We start from the raw sequence: 23,294 nt of genomic DNA, 5'->3' as shown, positions 1-23,294 counted from the left end.
CTCTCTGTTATCAGCCATTCCCTGTCCTGCTGTCAGTCTATTCTCTCTGTTATCAGCCATTCCCCTGTCCTGCTGTCAGTCTATTTCTCTCTGTTATCAGCCATTCCCAGTCCTGCTGTCAGTCTATTTCTCTCTGTTATCAGCCATTCCCCTGTCGTGCTGTCAGTCTATTCTCTCTGTTATCAGCCATTCCCTTGTCCTGCTGTCAGTCTATTCTCTGTTATCAGCCATTCCCTTATCCTGCTGTCAGTCAGAGTGACCCGGCCCACCAAATCGGACCCAGAGTGACCCGGGCCACCAAATCGGACCCAGAGTGACCCGGGCCACCAAATCGGACCCAGAGTGACCCGGGCCACCAAATCGGACCCAGAGTGACCCGGGCCACTAAATCGGACCCAGAGTGACCCGGCCCACCAAATCGGACCCAGAGCGACCCGGCCCACCAAATCGGACCCAGAGTGACCCGGCCCACCAAATCGGACCCAGAGTGACCCGGCCCACCAAATCGGACCCAGAGTGACCCGGGCCACCAAATCGGACCCAGAGTGACCCGGGCCACTAAATCGGAACCAGAGTGACCCGGCCCACCAAATCGGACCCAGAGTGACCCGGCCCACCAAATCGGACCCAGAGTGACCCCGCCCACCAAATCGGACCCAGAGTGACCCGGTCCACCAAATCAGACCCAGAGTGACCCGGTCCACCAAATCTGACCCAGAGAGACCCGGGCCACCAAATCGGATCCAGAGTGACCCGGGCCACCAAATCGGACCCAGAGTGACCCGGGCCACCAAATCGGACCCAGAGTGACCCGGGCCACCAAATCGGACCCAGAGTGACCCGGGCCACCAAATCGGACCCAGAGTGACCCGGGCCACCAAATCGGACCCAGAGTGACCCGGGCCACCAAATCGGACCCAGAGTGACCCGGGCCACCAAATCGGACCCAGAGTGACCCGGCCCACCAAATCGGACCCAGAGTGACCCGGGACACCAAATCGGACCCAGAGTGACCCGGGCCACCACATCGGACCCAGAGTGACCCGGGCCACCACATCGGACCCAGAGTGACCCGGGCCACCACATCGGACCCAGAGTGACCCGGGCCACCACATCGGACCCAGAGTGACCCGGGCCACCACATCGGACCCAGAGTGACCCGGGCCACCACATCGGACCCAGAGTGACCCGGGCCACCACATCGGACCCAGAGTGACCCGGGCCACCACATCGGACCCAGAGTGACCCGGGCCACCACATCGGACCCAGAGTGACCCGGGCCACCACATCGGACCCAGAGTGACCCGGGCCACCAAATTGGACCCAGAGTGACCCGGGCCACCAATTCGGACCCAGAGTGACCCGGGCCACCAAATCGGACCCAGAGTGCCCCGGGCCACCAAATCGGACCCAGAGTGCCCCGGGCCACCAAATCGGACCCAGAGTGCCCCGGGCCACCAAATCGGACCCAGAGTGCCCCGGGCCACCAAATCGGACCCAGAGTGGCCCCGCCCACCAAATCCTCAACTACCAAACCAGCGTCTGAGGGGCACCCAAGTGTGAAAGTCTTGCAGGGGCAGCCCGGGCACCATTCCAAAGCACTATCTGTAGTTTCTTCAGGAAATACCCATCTAGTTCTTCTTATTATTCAGTCCGCACGTAATGCGGCCCGAACCGCTAAACTCACAGACTCCAGTGAGGTGTCAGCGTTCCTGAGAGGTGTGCTAAGTATTTTTCGTGTCGATCGGATTTGTAGTTTTGGCGCTTTTTGCGTTTGAAAAAAGTGTCTCAATGCATTTCAAAAGGGAAATTTTCCAATACGTTTATAATGGGCCTGATTTCTGAGGCAATTTCTTAAAATAACTGCCACCTGGCTGATTACCTCATTGATATGTGCAGTGAGACCCAGTTACTATGCCAACGCCTATAAACTCTACATCAGCCCACCAGGTCACAAGTTTTGTCAGATAATATCAGCTCTTAAAGTGACAGTACAGCACAATTACAAAGCACTATCTGTAGTCTTATCATTATTGCCCCGCTCACCAAATCGGACCCAGCCCACCAAATCGGACCCGGAGTGGCGCCGCCCGCCAAATCGGACCCGGAGTGGCGCCGCCCGCCAAATCGGACCCGGAGTGGCACCGCCCGCCAAATCGCACCCGGAGTGGCGCCGCCCGCCAAATCGGACCCGGAGTGGCGCCTCCCGCCAAATCGGACCCGGAGTGGCGCCGCCCGCCAAATCGGACCCGGAGTGGCGCCGCCCGCCAAATCGGACCCAGAGTGGCGCCGCCCGCCAAATCGGACCCAGGGTGGCGCCGCCCGCCAAATCGGACCCAGAGTGGCGCCGCCCGCCAAATCGGAGCCAGAGTGGCGCCGCCCACCAAATCGGACCCAGAGTGGCGCCGCCCACCAAATCGGACCCAGAGTGGCGCCGCCCACCAAATCGGACCCAGAGTGGCACCCAAGTGTGAAAGTCTTGCAGGGGCAGCCCGGGCACCATTCCAAAGCACTATCTGTAATTCCTTCAGGAAATACCCATCTAGTTTACACTTTATAATTTGTTTGAAACTATTTGCAGTTCTAAACTTGCTAACTAGAATGCTCTGAATATTTTACAGATTTTTAAGGACTTAGAAAAGTGTCAAAACACAATCTTTTAATCAAATGTAAATTGTTATAAGGTCAAAAAGAGGGTCAAAAGAAGTCATATTATTTTTTAAACTATTTATATCTATTTTTTTCTCCTGCTTATGCAAAATTCTACAAGCTGAATATTGCTTTCGCTAACGCAATGATGTACTTTTATCCCCTCATCACAATAGTATTTATATAACAACTATTGGCTATTTCTTAAAATTGATAGTAGACTTTTCCGCTCATGGATTTTACCACTAGCATAATCTTTTGAGTTTGTTAGTTTCAATCTCATAAGTTCCTAAATCTGTGCATAATACATAGAATCCTGCGAAGAGATAAGAAGTGAATACAACATTCATCAAATGACAGTGAAGTAAAATATTTTTGTTTGCTTGACATGGGGGTCTTTTCTAACCTACACACCTCAGCGTATTTCAATAAGGACCAATTACACACTACATTATTTTTGACATTGATACATTCCATTCATTATTTATAAGTCATGAAATTACCCGAATTTTATGGATAATACTTATGAAAAATAGAGCAATCAGACAGCAGGGAAGATCTTTTATCAAAAAATAATGTATCTGTTACATAGATGCTAATGCTTTCACACTTTACATATCAAGCAGCCATTTTTCTATATGTCACCGCTTTATTATTCTGAAAAAAATGACCAGTTCTTGAACAACAATCTTCTCAAACTGACATACAAACTAATCAAAAGGACAGAACTTAAGATAAATGCTGCTACTCCGCTAGGTATAGGTATTGATAGACCCAAGTTGGGTTAGCTTAATACTAAAGACAAGAAAACAAGGAAAACAGTGAAAGGCATGGTAAAAATCTGAGTCATTCTGTGTGCTATCATAAGAATAAATTATTTTTACCGTAATTCATTTATTCATTTTATGTTTGAAACAAAGTGGAAATCAGATAAAGAATACAAATGAAACTACATTGTCCATATGAAAGAAATAGAGTACAGCACAACTTTAAATTTATATAAAAAAGTATATGTCCTACAGCGAGCCTTCTAATCTATTCATACTGTGCAAAGAGAATGAAAACAACATTTTTCAATTGCTATAAATAAAAAACTTGTAATAAAAAGTATAAGGAACTGAAAATAAAAGTGGAATTTATGTACCAGAAGAAAATACTGTATATCCCTTATTATATACATTTAGTATTTTATAACAGCAAAAGGTTGGAAGCTAATTAGAGTAAAATTAACCAATGTCATGCTAAAATCAATATTTACATTTGTAACCTAATCAAGTTCATTTATATGGACCAATTATTGCTTCCATCTGAATGATTACAAGCATTTGTAACAGTAATTGTCAAGTGAAAATGTGCAAAACAATCAATGATAAATGATTCAGATTGTTTATTGCTAGCAAAAATGCATCATTTAGTTACGATAGTTATTCATTTCCTGTGAAAGTCTATTTTTGGTTTAAAACAAAAACAGTTTTCATTTTAATAAAACAGGAACAGGAGAAATGTGCCTTCACTAATTTGCATACGAGATCCCTTTGGTAATTATATATATATATATATATATATATATATATATATAAAGAAAAAAATAGAACAGCATCCAATAATACCTCAAAATCGTGCAGAACTTTCCCAACCAGCAGTCCAAAAACCTCCGATTATAGTATCAAAAAAAGATAAGCAGCACAAAACAAATAGCAAAAAGTGGACTTTATTGCCTGAACGGCGTGGCAACGTTTCGGATACAAAATCCTTTTTCAAGCAGTGAACATGAGTGAAACAACCATTTATATAAAACACATACATATCCAATTATAAAATTCATTATGTCTAATATTAAAACTGCTAATAAACTATACAGTTAGGTCCATATATATTTGGACAGAGACAACATTTTTCTCATTTTGGTTATAGACATTACCACAATTTAATTTTAAACAAAACAATTCAGATGCAGTTGAAGTTCAGACTTTTAACTTTCATTTGAGGGTATCCATATTAAAATCGGATGAAGAGTTTAGGAGTTTCAGCTCCTTAACCTGTGCCACCCTGTTTTTTAAAGGGACCAAAAGTAATTGGACAATTGACTCCAAGGCTATTTCATGGACAGGTGTGGGCAATCCCTTCATTATGTCATTCTCAACTAAGCAGATAAAAGGCCTGGAGTTGATTTGAGGTGTGGTGCTTGCATTTGGAAGGTTTTCCTATGAAGTAAACATGCGGTCAAAAGTGCTCTCCATGAAGGTGAAACAAGCCATTCTTAAGCTGTGAAAACAGAGAAAAAAACCCATCCGAGAAATTGCTACAATATTAGGAGTGGCAAAATGTACAGTTTGGTACATCCTGAGAAGGAAAGAAAGCACTGGTGATCTCATCAATGCAAAAAGACCTGGGCGCCCACGTAAGACAACAGTGGTGGGTGATCGCAGAATAATCTCCATGGTGAAGAGAAACCCCTTCACAACAGCCAACCAAGTGACCAACACTCTCCAGGAGGTCGGCGTATCAATATCCAAATCTATCATAAAGAGAAGACTGCATGAAAGTAAATACAGAGGGTTCACTGCACGGTGCAAGCCACTCATAAGTGTCAAGAATAAAAAGGCTAGACTGGACTTTGCTAAAAAACATCTAAAAAAGCCAGCACAGTTCAGGAAGAACATTCTTTGGACAGATGAAACCAAGATCAACCTCGACCAGAATGATGGAAAGAGAAAAGTATGGCGAAGGCTTGGTACAGCTCATGATTCAAAGCATACCACATCATCTGTAAAACACGGCGGAGGCAGTGTGATGGCTTGGGCATGCATGGCTGCCAGTGGCACTGGGTCACTAGTGTTTATTGATGATGTGACTCAGGACAGAAGCAGCCAAATGAATTCTGAGGTATTCAGAGCCATACTGTGTGCTCAGATCCAGCCAAATGCAGCAAAACTGATTGGTCGTCGTTTCATACTACAGATGGACAATGACCCAAAACATGAAGCCAAAGCAACCCAGGAGTCTATTAAAGCAAAGAAGTGGAATATTCTTGAATGGCCAAGTCAGTCACCTGATCTCAACCCAATTGAGCATGCATTTCACTTGTTAAAGACTAAACTTCAGACAGAAAGGCCCACAAACAAACAGCAACTGAAAACCACCGCAGTGAAGGCCTGGCAGAGCATCAAAAAGGAGGAAACACAGCGTCTGGTGATGTCCATGAGTTCAAGACTTCAGGCAGTCATTGCCAACAAAGGGTTTTCAACCAAGTACTAGAAATGAAAATTTTATTTAAAATTATTGAATCTGTCCAATTGCTTTTGGTCCCTTTAAAAACAGGGTGGCACATGTTAAGGAGCTGAAACTCCTAAACCCTTCATCCAATTTTAATGTGGATACCCTCAAATGAAAGCTGAAAGTCTGAACTTCAACTGCATCTGAATTGTTTTGTTTAAAATTCATTGTGGTAATGTCTATAACCAAAATGAGAAAAATGTTGTCTCTGTCCAAATATATATGGACCTAACTGTATATACTGACAATACATAAAAAAGAGAGCATCCATGTGAATAACGGTAGCCTTACTAAATTCATTATCAGTGAACATAATATATTGCATATTCCGTGATTATTCTTAAAATATATTTAATGAGCAATTAATAATTTCAAAAGATCAGGTGTCCCCATCCCAGAAATCACGATTACAAAGGACTTTCATATACATTGCTTTGTCATGCACGTCTCTGTCTTCGGCGTCCTACCGCGCTAACTGCGCATGTCAATGACGTCCATGTCAGAGACCCAGAGTGCACAGGTTCGCAATTGTGCAGAATCGCCGTGAAGACCGCGGCGCCATATTGCTAAAGGGAAAGATGCCACATAAGTTGACGGATCTCCGCAACCACAAATATTACATGAAAGTACAAAAATACACCTGCCCTGCATCTCCAGATTCACCAGCAACTTAATAATAATAAAATTAAAAAATAAAAAAGTAAAAAAGTAAAAAAAACAAACGAAAGGGAACTACAAAATTAGAACAGACACAAGTTTCGGTCTTTTTCTGATAAAGGTTCAAGTGTGCCACCGGATTTAAAGGGCCAGGGCATAAGCCCAAAATGTCATAAGGTTTGGGAAACCCCCCAATCAAGTGGGGCATCCCATTCCTCAATATGGATACAGAGACCTTTGGAGGCGGATAACCCCCCGCACTTCTCCAATCCAATTAATGACATAGCGCGACCCATATCCTTGGCTAGATCACACACAGCCCTATAGAGATATATTTAAAACAAGGACAAGACCAAAAGAGAGTTGCTCCTGATATTCAACATTTATTATTCTTTACATCTGTATAATTATATTTATTTACTCTCATATTAAATAACCAAAAGTTTTGGTTTTTATTCTTTCCCTTAATATATGATCTTATTGATTAAGAATTTGTTGAATTTTGGATGGAATTATTAACTTTTTTATTTTTCTCTTTTTTTTCAGGTGTCCCTTCCTTGAAATGAATGTTGTTGCAAAGTGTTTTTCCTTGCCTGTGAAGTGGCTGATCTCCTTTTTTATACTCCATTTCATGGATTTAATATATTTCTCCGGGCTTTGCATCTCTTGATTCTTTGGCTATATATTTAATTCAATTCAGCCATGTGTTCATTCCATGTATGGAGCATTTGCAGGAGATGAAACTGTGCCAGATGTGATGTAGTCTACCTACTACGATTAACCCCTTAAGCCCCAAGGGTGGTTTGCATGTTAATGACCAATTTTTACAATTCTGACCACTGTCCATTTATGACGTTATAACTCTGGAATGCTTCAATGGATCCCGGTGATTCTGACAATGTTTTCTCGTGATATATTGGGATTCATGAAAGTGGTAAAATTTATTTGATATTACCTGCGTTTATTTGTGAAAAAAATGGAAATTTGCAAAAATTTCGAAAATTTAGCAATTTTCCAAATTTGAATTTTTATGCCCTTAAATGACAGAGATATGCCACACAAAGTACGTAATAAGTAACATTTCCCACATGTGTACTTTACATCGGGACAATTTTGGATACATTTTTTTTGTTAGGGAGTTATAAGGGTTAAAAGTTGAACAGCAATTTCTCATTTTTACAACACCATTTTTTTAGGGACCACATCACATTTGAAGTCATTTTGAGGGATCAATTTGATAGAAAATAACCAAGTGTGACAACATTCTAAAAACTGAACCCTTCAAGGTGCTCAAAACCACATTCAAGAAGTTTATTAACCCTTCAGGTGTTTCACAGGAATTTTTGGGTTTAAAAAAAAAACATTTAACTTTTTTTCACAAAAAATGTATTTCAAGTCCAATTTATTTTACCAAGGGTAACAGGAGAAAATAGATGACAAAAGTTATTGTACAATTTTTCCTGAGTATGCCGATATCCCATATGTGGGGGTAAACCACTGTTTGGGCGCATGGCAGAGCTTGGAAGGGAAGGAGCACCGTTTGACTTTTCAATGTAAAATTGACTGGAATTGAGATGGGACACCATGATGTGTTTGGAGAGCCCCTGATGTGCCTAAACATTGAAACCCCCACAAGTGACAGCATTTTGGAAAGTAGACCCCCTAAGGAACTTATCTAGATGTGTTGTGAGAGTTTTGAGCCCCCAAGTGTTTCACTACAGTTTATAATGAGGAGCGGTGAAAATACAAATTCTTTTTTTTTTCCACAAAAATTATTTTTAGCCCCCAGTTTTGTATTTTTCCAAGGGTATCAGGAGAAAATGCACCCCAAAAGTTGATGTAGAATTTGTCCTGAGCATGCTGATACCCTATATGTGGGGGGGAACCACCATTGGGCGCATGGCAGAGCTCAGAAGGGAAAGAGCGCCATTTGGAATTACAGACTGATGGATTGGTCTGCAGGCGTCACGTCGCATTTGCAGAGCCGATGTACCTAAACAGTAGAAACACCCACAAGTGACCCCATATTGGAAACTTGACCCCCCAAGGAACTTATCTAGATGTGTTGTGAGAACTTTGAATCCCCAAGTGCTTCACTACAGTTTATAAAGGAGAGAAAAAAGACACTGCTACAAGAATGCACACCACCAATTATATATATGTAACAACACACAACACTTTATTGGCATAATAAAAACAATTAAAAACAACATACGTAATTGTTTTTATTATGCCAATAAAGTGTTGTGTGTTGTTACATATATATAATTGGTGGTGTGCATTCTTGTAGCAGTGTCTTTTTTCTCTCCTTTATTGCTGTGATTATTCTGCTACTTGCACCCCCTATCGAGATACAACTATTATAGCTGTGCGCTGGTTTTTCTCATGTTCACTACAGTTTATAACGCAGAGCCATGAAAATGAAAAATCATTTTTTTCCCACAAAAATTGTTTTTTAGCCCCCCAAAAGTTTTATTTTCCCAAGAGTAGCAAGGGAAATTGGACCGCAAAAGTTGTTGTCCAATTAGTCCTGAGTATGCTGATACCCCATATGTTGGGGTAAACCCCTGGCGCATGGGAGAGCTCGGAAGGAGCACTGTTTTACTTTTTCAGCGCAGAAATGGCTGGAATTGAGATCGGATGCCATATCGCGTTTGGAGAGCCCTGATGTGCCTAAACAGTGCAAACCCCCAATTTTAACTGAAACCCTAACCCAAACTTACCCCTAACCCTAATCCCAACCACACCCCTAACTTCAACACACCCCTAACCCTAATCCCAACCCTAACCACACCCCTAACTCCAACACACCCCTAACCCTAATCCCAACCATAACCCTAACCACACCCTTAACCCTGACACACCCCTAACCCTAATCCCAACCGGAAATGTAATCCAAACCCTAACCCTAACTTTAGCCCCAACCCTAACTGTAGCCCTAACCTTAACTTTAGCCCCGACCCTAACCCTAACTTTAGCCCCAACACTAACTGTAGCCCTAACCCTAACTTTAGCCCCAACCCTAACCCTAACTTTAGCCCCAACCCTAACCCTTACTTTAGCCCCAGCCCTAACCCTAACTTTTGCCCCAACCCTCACTGTAGCTCTAGCCCCAACCCTAACCCTAGCCCCAACCCTAACCCCAACCCTAACCCTAGCCCTAAAACTAGCCCTAGCCCTAACCCTAACCCTAGCCCTAAACCCAGCCCTAATCCTAGCCCTAATCCTAGCCCTAACCCTTGCCCTAACCCTAGCCCTAACCCTTGCCCTAACGCTAAACCTAATGCTAGCCCAAACACTAACCCTAACCCTAATGGGAAAACTTAAATAAATACATTTTTTAACTTTATTATTTTTCCCTAACTAAGGGGGTCATAAAGGGGGGTTTGATTTACTTTTATTGCAGGTTTTTTAGCGGATTTTTTTGATTGGCAGCTGTCACACACTAGAAGATGCTTTTTAATGCAAAAAATTGTTTTTGCGTCTCCACATTTTGAGAGCTAGAATTTTTTCATATTTTGGGCCACAGAGTCATGTGAGGTCTTGTTTTTTGCGGGACGAATTGATGTTTTTATTGGTAACATTTTCTGGCTTGTGACCTTTTTTGATCGCTTTTTATTCCCATTTTTGTGAGGTAGAATGACCAAAAACCAGCTATTCATTAATTTCTTTTGTGGGGGCGTTTATACCATTCCATGTTTGGTAAAATTGATAGTACAGCGATACCTCATTTATATAATTTTTTTTATGTTTTGGTGCTTTTATACGATAAAAACTATTTAATAGAAAAAATAATTATTTTTGCATCGCTTTATTCTGAGGACTATAACTTTTTTATTTTTCCGCTGATGATGCTGTGTGGTGGCTCTTTTTTGCAGGACAAGATTACCTTTTCAGCGGTACCATGGTTATTTATATCCGTATTTTTGATCGCGTGTTATTTCACTTTTTGTTCGACGGTATGATAATAAAACGTTGTTTTTTGCCTCGGTTTTTTTTTTGTGGTGTTCACTGAAGGGGTTAACTAGTGGCACAGTTTTATAGGCCGGGTCATTTCGGACACGGCGATACTAAATATGTGTACTTTTCTTTTTTTTTAATTTAGATAAATAAATGAATTTATGGAAACAATATTTTTTTCTTTATTTAGGAATTATTATTATTTTTTTTTTTACACATCTAAATATTTTTTTTTACATTATCACATTGTCCCAGAGCACTGTATTGAAGGGAGGATGGATGGGGTCTTGTATCTCCAGATTTTATCCAACAAACTCCTTCCCTCAATAAGAGCATTGAAGATGTGTAATGGCTGGGATTTCCAGCATGAAAATGACACTCTGCCAAGGCAGTTAAGGAATGACTCTGTAAGAAGCATTTCAAGGTCCTTGAGTGGTCTAGACAGTCCACTGTACAGATGTGAGCCCAATAGAAAATCTTTGGATGGAGCTGAAACTCAATGTTGCCCAGCAACAGCCCAGAAACCTGGAAGATCTTGAGAAGATCTGTATGGAGGAGTGGGCCAAAATTTGTGCTGCTGTGTGTGCAAACATGTTCAAGAACTACAGGAAACATCTGACCTCCGTAATTGTAAACAAAGGTTTCTGTACAAAATATTAAGTTCTGTTTTCTATTGTATCAAATACTTATTTAATGCAATAAAATGTAAATTCATTATGTTAAAATCATATAATGTGATTTCTGGTTTTTATTTTTAGATTATGTCTCTCACAGTTGAAGTGTACCTACAATAAAAATTACAGACTTCTCCATTCTTTGTAGGTGGCAAAATCGGTAGTGTATCAAACACTTATTTTCCCCATTGTATGTACAGCTCTGGCAAAAATTAAGAGACCACCACATCAAAACCCTATCATGGGCAGCCCAATCTCCAGCCCTGAACCTCATTGAAATCCTCTGGAATTTAATCAAGAGGATGGTGGATAGTTGCAAGTGTTAGACATCAAGATCCCACCGCTGCAGAGGGGGAATCTCAAGCTATGTCTTCTGAGGTCTCCCATTCTTCCACAGCCGCAGATGATCCGGCTCAGCACAGATGTCTGTCCCAGCGGCTAGTGTTGTGCATTTGGTTGCTGCTGCCTTCCCTGGTCCATCTATAACAACCAGCATTAGTCAGCGGCAAGCAGAGGTTCCTGGGACTAAGTCCTAATTTTTGCCTTCTGAGCATGCCCATGAATTGACCAGTCATTGGTGGTAGGAGGTCACATGTTCAGGTCCTCAAACAGCTTAGATTGGTCCAGTAGTAAGGTCCCGTAAGGCTGCAGCTATAAACGGTTTACACTGCCGCACGCTAGTATATTCCAAAATCCTGGTGTGTGTGGACAAGCATGTATGTCTCTGGTGAAAGCTCCTAATGTTCCCCTACCCTCATGTTTTGATTGTGTCTGGGTGATTGGAGTATAGAGACAGTGCCTAAGTAGTGGCACTGCTAGCATAATGTCGTGCGTGCACGTTGCACTGAACCCAATTAATAGCGTCCGTTAGTGGCATTCGCCAGTGTGACACAGCACGCACTCTGTGTGCTAAATTCGCTAAGTTTAGCATTGGCTAGTGGCATCCCCCAGTGCAATGCTGCATGCACTCTGTGCGCTAAATTCAGTCAGTTGTGCCCTGTGCCAGCTAACAGGGCACGGTGCTCATATTTGTGTTGCTTTGCAGCGGCTCTCTGAGGTAAAAGAGTTTGCTGCTGTTCACTCGGGGTGACATTCAACCTGCATGTGTTCGGTGCTAAACCGCCATATTGTTTCCGCCATTACTGAGCAGCAGTTACCATCTCTGCACGGTGGACCCATTGAGAAAGCACCTTAGCATTATATTTTGTTTGGTGTGCTCCACCAGCCCTAACAACAAGTCATTAAACAATGAAGAACTGCTTAAATTTTTGCTCCTGAAGCAGTGTGAAAGACTGGTGGGAAGCATGCTAAGACACATGAAAGCTGTGATTAAAAATCATGGTTATTCCACAAAATATTGATTTCTGAACTCTTCTTGAGTTAAAATATTAGTATTGTTGTTTCTAAATGATTATGAACTTGTTTTCTTTGCATTATTTGAGGTCTGAAAGCACTGATTTTTTTTTAATTTTGACCATTTTTCTTTGTCAGAAAAAAATACAAAATTTATTGCTTGGAAATTTGGAGACAAGTTGTCTGAAGTTTATAGAATAAAAGAATAATTTACATTTTACTCAAAAATATACCTATAAAGAGGAAAATCAGACAAACTGAACATTTTTGCAGTGGTTTCTTAATTTTTGCTCTATCTATCTATCTATCTATCTATCTATCTATCTATCTATCTATCTATCTTCAAACCAATCACTTTCCCAAAACGGAAAAAAAAGTCTAAACATAAATAGTTAACATGTTTGGTATAGCTGCTTGCTTAACTGTCCAAAATAATAAAATTCCAAAATATTTATCGCATACAGCAGGCAACAAAACAAAACAAAAAAATAAATAGCAAAATTGTTCTTCTCTTAGTCATCTCAACAAGACAAAATAATGAAATAAATAGTATTCAGAAAGTCATATGGATTCAAAAATTATACCAATAAAAATTTCAACTCTTATTGACCGAAAAAGAAAATAAATGTCTTGGAAAACAAAGACAACATGTCAAAGGCAATGAGATGCTGACCCCAGAGCCCTCATAACTCTAGAGTTAGCCTTGGTCAGCTGCTTATTTGTTCCCATCCAAACACTGTAAAAATGGAAATCAAGCAAGGAAAAGCAAGGAAATTGGAAACTGATGTGATCCTTTCTAGTGATTGAAAATTACTCATATGTCATATCCCTTAAAACTTTTACATTTTTTTTTTTAAATATGTTATTGAACAGTTTGTTCATTCAGAACAAAGTGTTATATTGTGAATATAAAATGTCTGTTTTTGTCATTTGGAAAAATTTGACTAAGAAAAATCATTTCAGAACTTTTTCCACTTTTTTTGTCACCCAAAACACTGTTCTACATATTTTTAAAAATTATCAGGTTTAATTATGAAATAAGCCATTTATTAATGATTTTAAATTGATAAATTCAAATCTGACAATTAAAATGTTTTATTGGTTCTTGTTTCTATTATATCAAAGTTTTTACTTTTAATAATAATAATAATAATAATAATAATAATCTTTATATAGCGCCAACATATTCCTCAGTGCTTTACAGTTTAACAGTTTCAAACACAACAGTCATAAGTAACAACGTTAACAATTAGTGTTGAGCGATACCTTCCAATATCGGAAAGTATCGGTATTGGATTGGATTGGCCGATATTCAAAAAATATCGGATATCGCCGATACCGATACCCGATACCAATGCAAGTCAATTGGACCAAAATATCGGAATTAAAATAAACCCTTTCTTTCCTTGTATGTTCATTCTACATGAAGAAAAACAACTAAGAATAATGTAGGATGTATTGGGGGAGGTGTCGGAGACATTAAAGGCATAGAGGTTTAGCCCAATCAAATAGAATAGCAGGAATTTTAATTTTTTTTTAAAGACGTTCGGAGTTACAAAGATATTGACTATGTTAAGATTTTTTTTATTTTGTCAGATATTGATGTTTCACTACTTCCATGCCCTTCACCTTCTTTTTTACTTCTCCGACACTTTCTTCTTCATCATCCTCAGCAGCAGCATCTTTGACATCAACTTCTTCACCTTATTCATCTTCTTTTTCATCTTCTACCTATTATCTTTTTGCTACATTCTTCATATTCTTTTTATTAAACTATTATTCTTCTTCATATTCTACTTCTTCATCATATTCTTATTTGTGACAGGCATTCCTGTAGTTGTTATCTATAAACATTTGAAGATTACACCTTCCGTTCTGCCTGTCATAAAAGAGTTACAACAGGATTTGTCCACGTTCAGTTAGGCCTGCAGCAGCAGGCTTTTTCCAGGGGCACCACGAGGAGGAACGGACTCACCCCCATACACTGTTTAGTCTTCTTCTGTTTATAATTTAGATAATATCTTTTGCTCTGATGTTTAGTCTTATGCTTAATGTTTTTCTGCTCTTTGTTCTGCAGCCTCTTGTTCTTCTGCTTCTCAGTCTTCCGTGTCATCGTCTTTAGGGTCTTGAAATTGGAAATGTGGCAGAAGGTACAAGAAGGCTGAGAAAATGCTGAGAACCAGCTGATGGAACTGGAACTCGGATGGCTACCCGAAGGTCCAAGAGCCAATGGAACTACCGAGGACCAGCTGACGTTACTGGAACCTGGGTACTAAGCAGGAGGTACCCGTGCCAGAAAGCACTACCAAGGACCACCTTACGTTGGTGGAACTCGGATACCCAGAAGGAGGCACCTAAGCCAAAGACTCTGCCCGGAACCAACTGACGGTACTGGAACCAGGATGGGGAGCAGAAGGTAAAAGAGAAAAAGACACTGCCGAGAACCAGCTGACGGTACTGGAACCCGGATGAGTAGCCAAAGGTACAAGAGCCAATGGAACTACCGAGGACCAGCTGACGTTACTGGAACCCGGTTACTAAGCAGGAGGTACCCGTGCCAGAAAGCACTACCAAGGACCACCTGACATTGGTGGAACTCGGATACCCAGAAGGAGGCACCTAAGCCAAAGGCTCTGCCCAGAACCAGCTGACGGTACTGGAACCAGGATGGGGAGCAGAAATTACAAGAGCAAAAGACACTGCAGAGAACCAGCTGACGGTACTGGAACCTGGATGGGTAGCCGAATGTACAAGAGCCAATGAAATTACCGAGGACCAGCTGACGTTACTGGAACCCGGTTACTAAGCAGGAGGTACCCGTGCCAGAAAGCACTACCAAGGACCACCTGACGTTGGCAGAACTCGGATACCCAGAAGGAGGCACCTAAGCCAAAGGTTCTGCCAGGAACCAGCTGACGGTACTGGAACCAGGATGGGGAGCAGAAGTTTGAAGAGCAAAAGACACTGCCAAGAACCAGCTGACGGTACTGGAACCCAGATGGGTAGCCGAAGGTACAAGAGCCAATGGAACTACCGAGGACCAGCTGACGTTACTGGAACACGGTTACTAAGCAGGAGGTACCCATGCCAGAAAGCACTACCAAGGACCACCTGACGTTGGTGGAACTCGGATACCCAGAAGGAGGCACCTAAGCTAAAGGCTCTGCCCGGAACCAGCTGACGGTACTGGAACCAGGATGGGGACCTATTCAAGATTTTCTTCCTAGAGCCCCAACTGGCGGTGTTGGAGCCAAAGGTCAGCAGAGGGAGAAGAGTGTAGGCCAAAGCCTGCACTGGAGGCAGCTTAGTGCCTGTTGTGTCTGCGTGGCGTTTGCAGGACACATTGCCGGCTACACAGCAGGGGAACAGCTGGCATAACTGAACCCCATTGACATAGTGGCGAGTGTTTTTCTCTGTGCAGCCTGCACTTCTGAGCACCAACTGGTCGTGTTAGAGCCCAGGGAATCAAGGAGGAGCAGAGGAGCAGAGTGTAGGCCGAAGACTGCACTGGAGGCAGCTTATTGTCTTTTGTGTCTGCGTGGCGTTTGCAGGACACGTTGCCGGCTACACAGCAGGGGAACAGCTGGCATTACTGAACCCCATTGACATAGTGGCGAGTGTTTTTCTCTGTGCAGCCAGTACTTCTGAGCACCAACTGGTGGTGTTAGAGCCCAGGGAATCAAGGAGGAGCAGAGGAGCAGAGTATAGGCCGAATACAGCACTGGAGGTAGCTTATTGTCTTTTGTGTCTGCGTGGCATTTGCAGGACATGTTGCCGGCTACACAGCAGGGGAACAGCTGAAAAAAACTGAACCCAACAGACACAGTGACGAGGTGAGTGTTTTTCTCTGTGTAGCCAGCATTTCCGAGCAGCAACTAGCTGTGTTGGAGCCCAGGGTCAGCAGGAGGAGCAGAGTGTAGGCCGAAGCCAACACTGGAGGGAGCTTATTGTCTATTGTGTCTGCGTGGTGTTTGCAGGACACGTTAACGGCTACACAGCAGGGGAACAACTGACGTTACTGAACCCCACTTACACAGTGGCGAGGCGAGTGTTTTTCTCTGTGTAGCCATCACTTCCGAGCACCAACTGGCAGTGTTAGAGCCCAGGGAATCAAGGAGGAGCAGAGGAGCAGAGTGTAGGCCGAAGCCTGCACTGCAGGCAGTTTAATATCTCTTGTGTCTGCATGGCGTTTGCAGGACACATTGCTGGCTACACAGCAGGGGAACAGCTGGCGTTACTGAACCCCACTGACACAGTGGATAGGCGAGTGTTTTTCTCTGTGCAGCCAGCACTTCCGAGCACCAACTGGCGGTGTTAGAGCTCAGGGAATGAAGGAGGTGCAGAGTGTAGGCCGAAGCCTGCACTGGAGGCAGCTTATTGTCTGTTGTGTCTGCGTGGCGTTTGCAGGACACGTTGCCGGCTACACAGCAGGGGAACAGCTGGCGTTACTGAAACCCGCTGACACAGTGGCGAGTGTTTTTCTCTGTGCAGCCAGCACTTCCGAGCAGCAACTAGCGGTGTTAGAGCCCAGGGATTCAAGGAGGAGCAGAGGAGCAGAGTGTAGGCCAAAGAATGCACTGGAGGCACTTTAATATCTGTTGTGTCTGCGTGGCATTTGCAGGACATGTTGCCGGCTACACAGCAGGGGAACAGCTGGCGTTGCTGAACCCAACTGACACAGTGGCGAGGCAAGTGTTCATCTCTGTACAGCCAGCACTTCCGAGCACCAACTGGTGGTGTTAGAGCCCAGGGAATCAAGGAGGAGCAGAGAGTAGGCCGAAGCCTGCACTGGAGGCAGTTTAATATCTGTTGTGTCTGCGTGGCGTTTGCGGGACACGTTGCTGACTACACAGCAGGGGAACAGCTGGCGTTACTGAATCCCACTGACACAGTGGTGAGTGTTTTTCTCTGTGCAGCCAGCACTTCCGAGCAGCAAATAGCTGTGTTGGAGCCCAGGGTCAGCAGGAGGAGCAGAGTGTAGGCCGAAGCCAGCACTGGATGCAGCTTATTGTCTGTTGTGTCTTCGTGGCGTTTGCAGGACACGTTGCCGGCTACACAGCAGGGGAACAGCTGACATTACTGAACCCCTCTGACACAGTGGTGAGTGTTTTTTCTGTGCAGCCTGCACTTCCGAGCACCAACTGGCGGTGTTAGAGCCCAGGGAATCACAGAGGAGCAGAGGAGCAGAGTGTAGGCCGAAGCCTGCACTGGATGCAGCTTAGTGTCTGTTGTGTCTGCGTGGTGTTTGCAGGACATGTTGCCGGCTACACAGCAGGGGAACAGCTGACGTTACTGAACCCCTCTGACACAGTGGCGAGTGTTTTTCTCTGTGCAGCCTGCACTTCCGAGCACCAACTGGCAGTGTTAGAGCCCAGGGAATCACAGAGGAGCAGAGGAGCAGTGTTGGCCGAAGCCTGCACTGGAGGCAGCTTAGAGTCTGTTGCGTCTGCGTGGCGTTTGCAGGACACGTTGCCGGCTACACAGCAGGGGAACAGCTGACGTTACTGAACCCCACTGACACAGTGGCGAGGCGAGTGTTTTTCTCTGTGTAGCCAGCACTTCCGAGCAGCAACTAGCGGTGTTAGAGCCCAGGGAAGCAAAAAGGAGCAGAGGAGCAGAGTGTAGGCCGAAGCCTGCACTGGAGGCAGCTTAGTGTCTGTAGCTTAGTGTCTGTAGTGTCTGCATGGCGTTTGCAGGACACGTTGCCGGCTACACAGCAGGGGAACAGCTGCCGTTACTGAACCCCACTGCCACAGTGGCGAGTGTTTTTCTCTGTGTATCCAGCACTTCCGAGCACCAACTGGTCGTGTTAGAGCCCAGGGAATCAAGGAGGAGCAGAGGAGCAGAGTGTAGGCCGAAGACTGCACTGGAGGCAGCTTAGTGTCTGTTGGGTCTGCGTGGCGTTTGCAGGACATGTTGCCAGCTACACAGCAGGGAAACAGCTGACGATACTGAACCCCACTGACAAAGTGGCGAGGCGAGTGTTTTTCTCTGTGTAGCCAGCACTTCTGAGCACCAACTAGTGGTGTTAGAGCCCGGGAATCAAGGAAGAGCAGAGGAGCAGAGTGTAGGCCGAAGCCTGCACTGGAGGCAGCTTAGTGTCTGTTGTGTCTGCGTGGCATTTGCAGGACATGTTGCCAGCTACACAGCAGGGAAACAGCTGACGTTACTGAACCCCACTGACAAAGTGGCAAGGCGAGTGTTTTTCTCTGTGTAGCCAGCACTTCCAAGCAGCAACTAGCGGTGTTGGAGCCCAGGGAATTATAGAGGAGCAGAGTGTAGGCCGAAGCCTGCACTGGAGGCAGCTTAGTGTCTGTAGCTTAGTGTCTGTTGTGTCTGCGTGGCGTTTGCAGGACACGTTGCCGGCTACACAGCAGGGGAACAGCTGGCATTACTGAACCCCACTGACACAGTGGTGAGTGTTTTTCTTTGTGCAGCCAGCACTTCTGAGCATCAACTGGCGGTGTTAGAGCCCAGGGACAGCAGGAGGAGCAGAGTGCAGGCTGAGGCCTAATTGGAGCAAGTTGAAAGGTAACCTTTAACCCCCCCTCCTCAGGTGTTTGTAGCTGAAAGAGCCAACTTGTGCAGCACTAATGCTGCAAAAGGAAAAGGTGTCTCTTTTAATTATGCTCCTTGCAAACGCAGAACTAAACACTTACAAAATGTGTCCCCTGATACAGTGAAACCATCCCGAGGTGGGACTTTCCTTCGTAATGGGACACAGCACAGCTGTTATTCCTACTCCCTTGGCGCCGTGCGCCACCTCCTCAGCATTGTTTGAATCTGTCCTGGAGCCTGCGCTGTTATGTTCAACCTTGGCCATGCGCAGTTTGCGCTGTCCATCTTCTGATATCATTTGGTGTCAGGCTGGCTGCGCCTGTGCGTCCGCGCTGCCAGAGATCCTGCCTCACAGTGTCGTCTAATGTAATCACACTTCGGGCCTGGGATCCATGGGCATGCGCAGTGCATATCTTCGCCTCTCACTCTTCTCCTTTTGGATTCTTCAGACTGTGCGGCGTCACGGCTGTGGCATGCTAGTAGGGATCAGCTGACGGTGCACAGTCTGAAGAAGGTGGAGGGAGATGAGTGAGAGCCTGAGGTGAAGATATGCACTGTGCATGCCCATGGATCCCAGGCCCGCAGTATGATTAAATCAGAAGAGACTGCGAGGTGGGATTCCGGGCAGCGTGGCCGCACAGGCCTAGTCCGCCTGACACCAAATGATGTCAGAAGACGGGCAGCGCAAACTGCACATGGCCAAGGTTGAAAATAACAGTGCAGGCTCCAGGACAGATTCAAACAATGCTGAGGAGGCGGCGCACGGCGCCAAGGGGGTAGAAATAACGGCTGTGCTGCGTCCCATTATGAAGGAAAGTCCCACCCCCGGGATGGTTTTACGGTATCAGGGGACACATTTTATAAGTGTTAAGTTCAGCGTGTGCAAGGAGCAAAACTAAAAGAGCTACCTTTTCCTTATGCAGCATTACAGCTGCACAAGGTGGCTCTTTCAGTAACAAACGCCTGGGGTGGGACAGGTTCCCTTACATTTAAGTTGTTGTGTCAGCGTGCCAGTCACAGGACACATTGCCACAACACAGCAGGGGAGCAGCTGGCGTTACTGAACCCCAATAACAGAGGAGCAACTGTTAACTGTGAAGACAGCACTTCCGAGCACCAACTGGCGGTGTTAGAGCCCAGGGATAGCAGGAGGAGCAGAGTGTAGGCTGAGGCCTAATTGGAGCAATTTGAAAGGTAACCTTTAACCCCCCCAGGCGTTTGTGGCTGAAAGAGCCAACTTGTGCAGCACTAATGCTGCAAAAGGTAAAGGTGTCTCTTTTAATTATGCTCCTTGCAAACGCAGAACTAAACATTTATAAAATGTGTCCCCTGATACAGTGAAACCGTCCCGGAAGTGGGACTTTCCTTCGTAATGGGACGCAGCACAGCCGTTATTCCTACCCCCTTGTGTTATGATCTGGTGGCCTAGGAGCAGCATGCACGAGCTCTGGAGTAGGTGGCCTCTATACTGACCGCAGACCCTGAACTTAACACCGCAACTAGAAGTAGCCGTGGGATGTTCCTGTCACTCCCTAGACACCTCGTCACAGCCGGAGGACTAATTACCCCTAAATAAAGAAACAGGAAAACTATCTTGCCTCAGAGAAAATCCCCAAAGGAAAGACAGCCCCCCACAAATATTGACTGTGAGAGGAGAGGGAAATTACAAATGCAGACTGAAAACAGAATTTAGCAAAGGAGCCACGCTACCTAGAAAGAAAAGACAGGACAGAGTACTGTGCGGTCAGTATTAAAATACTACAAAAATCCACCACAGAGAATACAAAAATCTCCACACCTAACTAAAGGCATGGAGGGTAACTCTGCAACTCCAGAGCTTCCAGCTTGGCTGAATAAATCCTTACACAGACAAAGCTGGACAAGAAAAAACATAGCAATTCACTGAACTATAAAGTCCACCGCATGTGGACTGCAAAAACAAAGCCAGGACTTATCTTTGATGATTTGGACAATCCAGCAGGAGAAACCAAGCAGAGATGTGAATCCTCCAGAAAAACAATGGACAACTGGCACACACTAAAGGGTGAAGCCAGACTAAATAGCCCCGTCCAAAGTTGAAGCACCTGATGACTGCTGTGAAGGACAAACAGCAGCACTACCACTTATAACCACCGGAGGGAGCCCAAGAGCAGAACCCACAACAGAATTCACAACAGTACCCCCCCCTTGAGGAGGGGTCACCGAACCCTCACCAAAGCCCCCAGGCCGATCCGGACGAGCCAAATGGAAGGCACGAACCAAATCGTCAGCATGAACATCGGAGGCAACAACGCAAGAATTATCCTCCTGGCCATAACCCTTCCACTTGACAAGATACTGAAGCCTCCGTCTTGAAAAACGAGAATCCAAGATCTTCTCCACAACATACTCCAACTCCCCATCAATCAACACCGGGGCAGGAGGATCAACAGAGGGAACAACGGGCCCACATATTTCCGCAACAAAGATCTATGAAAAACATTATGGATGGAGAAAGAGGCTGGAAGGGCCAAACGAAAAGACACTGGATTGATAATCTCAGAAATCCTATAAGGACCAATAAACCGAGGCTTGAACTTCGGGGAAGAAACCTTCATAGGAACATGACGAGAAGACAACCAGACCAAATCCCCAACCCGAAGCCGGGAACCCACACGCCGACGACGGTTGGCAAAACGCTGAGACTCCTCCTGAGACAACACCAAATTGTCCACAGCATGAGCCCAAATCTGCTGCAACCTGTCAACCACAGAGTCCACCCCAGGACAATCAGAAGACTCAACCTGCCCTGAAGAAAAATGAGGATGAAACCCAGAATTACAAAAGAATGGTGAAACCAAGGTAGCAGAACTAGCCCGATTATTAAGGGCAAACTCGGCCAATGGCAAGAAAGCCACCCAATCATCCTGATCGGCAGACACAAAGCATCTCAAATAAGTTTCCAAAGTCTGGTTAGTTCGCTCAGTTTGGCCGTTTGTCTGAGGATGAAATGCGGAAGAAAAAGACAAATCAATGCCCAGCTTAGCACAAAAGGACCGCAAAAACCTAGAAACAAACTGGGAACCTCTATCGGACACAATATTCTCCGGAATGCCATGCAAACGAACCACATGCTGAAAAAACAACGGAACCAACTAAGAAGAGGAAGGCAATTTAGGCAAAGGTACCAAATGAACCATCTTAGAAAACCGGTCACAGACCACCCAGATAACATACATCCTCTGGGAAACAGGAAGATCCGAAATAAAATCCATAGAAATATGCGTCCAAGGCCTCTCAGGGACCGGCAAAGGCAAAAGCAACCCACTGGCGCGGGAGCAGCAAGGTTTGGCCCGCGCACAAGTCCCACAGGACTGCACAAAAGAACGCACATCCCGTGACAAAGAAGGCCACCAAAAGGACCTACTAACCAAATCTCTGGTACCAAAAATCCCAGGATGGCCAGCCAACACAGAACAGTGAACCTCAGAAATCACTTTACTGATGATTTGGACAATCCAGCAGGAGAAACCAAGCAGAGATGTGAATCCTCCAGAAAAACTATGGACAACTGGCACTCACTAAAGGGTGAAGCCAGACTAAATAGCCCTGTCCAAAGTGGAAGCACCTGATGACTGCTGTGAAGGACAAACAGCAGCACTACCACTTATAACCACCGGAGGGAGCCCAAGAGCAGAACCCACAACAGAATTCACAACACTCTTGGTGCCATGCGCCGCCTCCTTAGCGTTGTTTGAATCTGTCCCGTTGCCTGCGCTGTTTTTGTTCAACCTTGGCCTTGCGCAGTTTGCGCTGCCCGTCTTCTGACATCATTTGGTGTCAGGCAGACTGGGCCTGTGCGGACGCGCTGCCCGAGATCCCACCTCTCAGTGTCGTCTAATGTAATCACACTGCGGGCCTGGGATCCATGGGCTTGCGCAGTGCATATCTTCGCCTCTCACTCATCTCCTTTGGATTCTTCAGACTGCGGCGTCACGGCGGTTGCATGCTAGTAGGGATCAGCTGACGGCGCACAGTCTGAAGAAGGTGGAGGGAGATGAGTGAGAGCCTGAGGTGAAGATATGCACTGCGCATGCCCATGGATCCCAGGCCCGCAGTATGATTAAATCAGAAGAGACTGCAAGGCGAGATCTAGGGCAGCTCAGCCACACAGGCCCAGTCCACCTG

The sequence above is a fragment of the Ranitomeya variabilis genome, chromosome 3 (genome assembly GCF_051348905.1).
Source record: "Ranitomeya variabilis isolate aRanVar5 chromosome 3, aRanVar5.hap1, whole genome shotgun sequence".
Classification (NCBI taxonomy): Eukaryota; Metazoa; Chordata; class Amphibia; order Anura; family Dendrobatidae; genus Ranitomeya; species Ranitomeya variabilis.
This window is presented reverse-complemented; position numbering follows the sequence as displayed.